This window comes from Ochlerotatus camptorhynchus, unplaced genomic scaffold (assembly GCF_037179485.1).
Source record: "Ochlerotatus camptorhynchus isolate MF236.1 unplaced genomic scaffold, CSIRO-AGI_Acam_v1.1 ptg000495l, whole genome shotgun sequence".
In the NCBI taxonomy this organism is placed as follows: Eukaryota; Metazoa; Arthropoda; class Insecta; order Diptera; family Culicidae; genus Ochlerotatus; species Ochlerotatus camptorhynchus.
In genome coordinates this window covers 298449-301692 of record NW_027040980.1, presented here as the reverse complement: position 1 = coordinate 301692, position 3244 = coordinate 298449, and positions in this window count along the sequence as shown.

The following is a 3244-nucleotide window of genomic DNA, read 5'->3' as shown; positions in this document are numbered from 1 at the left end:
ATCAGACGTTCTTTTAAATTAAAAACTGCTTCCTTCTAACCTTCAGCTCAACGTCGTTCGCGTGTTAGTCGTCGCGGCAATAGTTTCCTTTTCCGAGAACAACAGCCAATCACAGTTGCGGCAACGTTTATACACGAAACTAATGACAGTTTTTTACAGCATTTATCACTGGAGCGAAGAGATAAGACAAAGTCTGCAATACTTTACGCACATATTGACAGATGCTTATGGGGTTTTGTAATGGGAGTAAAGAGTTCAAATCGTCTATAAAGTGAAAAAGCAATAGGCAGTGATCCATGTTAAGGACTTCGCCCGGCGTCTAATGGAAATGGAACAGCGTGTTTGACGTCACACTCGCTGTTGAATGATAACAGTAGGAGAATGAAAGAGAATACAAATTCACATCGCCAGACCTGTTCTTCTTGACATGGGACAGTGAGTCGAAGAGACGATTCGTCAAAAGTGATGTAGCAAGGTTTGTATGTAAGGTATGAAAAAAAGAATACGCCATCCTAAGAGCCGTATGCACCGTAAAAAAATTGACCGTCGGCGTGGGAAATCGTAGACCAGCGGCGTGACGATTTCTGAACAATCGGCGCGCCGATAAAATTGTGTCGGCGGCGGCGTGGCCCAAAAAGTGCCGGCGGCGTCGGCGTGGCGCGGCGGCGCACATCTCTAATGGCACTGACAAATATCTTCTCAACTAAGGGTTCTTCACATTTTCTAAAAACTCACGGATCTCCAGGTCAACTTTTAAGAATTGACTATTTTCCCGGGGATTTCGGATATCCAGAGGAACGTATTCCAGCCACCTGGTAGCAAAATCGATATCTTGATATCATTTTTTCTCTATGCTAATGATTGTATGCAATTAAGAGAAATCTCGCATCTCTAGGTCTACTTTCTGGAATTGACTAATTTCCCGCTGATTCCGGATATCCTGAGGGCCATTTTCTGACCACTTGGTTGCAGAATCGATATGGTGATGGTATATTTCCTCTATGCTCATGATTGTTTGCAAATTAGATTTGACTAATTTCCCGGTGATTCCGGATATCCAGAGGACCGTTTTATGGCCACTTGGTTGCAAATTTGATATGGTGATGGTATATTTCCTCTATGTTCATGATTGTTTGCAAATTAGAAAAAAATCACGCAGCTCTAGAACTACTTTTAAGAATTCACCATTTCCCGGTGAATCCGGATATCCAGAAAGGCATTTAATGGCCCCCGCGGGACCAAATCAATATGTCACTGAGATATATCTTCTTAACTAAGGGTTCTTCACATTTTCTAAAAAAAGTACTGATCTCCAGGTCTACTATTAAGAATTGACTATTTTCCCGGTGATTCCGGATATCCAGAGGACCGTTTTCTGGCCACTTGGTTGCAAAATTGATATGGTGATGGTATACAGTCAAGATTCCTATAGTACGGATTCGTTACCCCTGGATTCCTATAGTGCGGTCGATCCGGCATTAACGAATACACGTAGCATATGGGATTTGACCTAATTGGGACCAAACACTGATTATAGAGTAATTTGAAGAGATAACTTCCTGGTGTCTTCTGAACAGTTATTAAACAGAATATTTGCCACCTTTTGGGAACATTTAGCATCCGGAAAGTCACAAGTCTGGTCCTGTGGAAGACCCGGAACATCCGTAAAAGTGGTCAATTCATGAAACTAATCCTAGAGCTCCGTGGTTTTTTCGAAACCGCTCATAGACGTTTTATCAGAATGAATTCGGAGTTGTGACCTGAATATGAACCCAGAGGACCACGGGATGGTCCACCGGAAGATCCGGAACATCCGTAAAAGTGGTCAATTCATGAATCTGGTCCTAGAGCTCAGCAGGTTTTTCGAAATCCCTCCTAGACGTCTTATCAGAATGAATTTGGAGTTGTTACTGGAATATGGACACTGGAGACCACGGATGGTCCACCGGAAGATCCGGAACATCCGTAAAAGTGGTCAATTAATGAATCTGATCCTAGAGCTCCGCGGTTTTTTTCGAAACCACTCCTAGACAACTTATCAGAATGAATTCGAAATTGTGACTGGAATATGGATGCTGGAGACCACGGGATGGTCCACCGGAAGACCCGGAACATCCGTAAAAGTGGTCAATTCATGAAACTGATCCTAGAGCTCCGCGGTTTTTTCGAAACCACTCCTAGACATCTTATCAGAATGAATTCGGAGTTGTGACTGGAATATGGACACTGGAGACCACGGGATGGTCCACCGGAAGATCCGGAATGAATTCGAAATTGTGAATGGAATATGGATGCTGGAGACCACGGGATGGTCCACCGGAAGATCCGGAACATCCGTAAAAGTGGTCAATTCATGAATCTGATCCTAGAGCTCCGCGGTTTTTTCGAAACCACTCCTAGACATCTTATTAGAATGAATTCGGAGTTGTGACTGGAATATGGACACTGGAGACCACGGGATGGTCCAACGGAAGATCCGGAACATCCGTAAAAGTGGTCAATTCATGAATCTGGTCCTAGAGCTCAGCAGGTTTTTCGAAATCCCTCCTAGACGTCTTATCAGAATGAATTTGAAATTGTGAGTGGAATATGGACACTGGAGACCACGGGATGGTCCACCAGAAGATCCGGAACATCCGTAAAAGTGGTCAATTCATGCAATTTATCCTAGAGCTCCGTGGTTTTTTCGAAACCTCTCTTAGACGTCTTATCAGCATGAATTTGAAGTTGTGACCCGAATATAGACTCTACGGACTACGGGATGGTCCTCCGAAAGATCCGGAGCATCCGTAAAAGTGGTCAATTCATGAAACTGATCCTAGAGCTCCGTGGTTTTTTTGAAACCTCTCGTAGACGGCTTATCAGAATGAATTTGGAGTTGTTACTGGAATATACACTCCGAGGACTACGGGATGGCCCTCCGGAGGATCCGGAACATCCGAAAAAGTGGTCAATTCATTAAATTGATCCTAGAACTCCACGGTTTTTTTCAAAACCGCTCGTAGACGTCTTATCAGAATGAATTTGGAGTTGTTACTGGAATATACACTCCGAGGAATACGGGATGGCTCACCGGAAGATCTGGAACATCCGTAAAAGTGGTCAATTCATGCAACTGATTCTAGAACTCCGTGATTTTTTCGAAACCTCTCGTAGACGTCTTATCAGAATGAATTTGGAGTTGTAACCAGAATACAGACTCTAAGGACTACATGATGGTCCTCCGAAAGATTCGGAACATCCG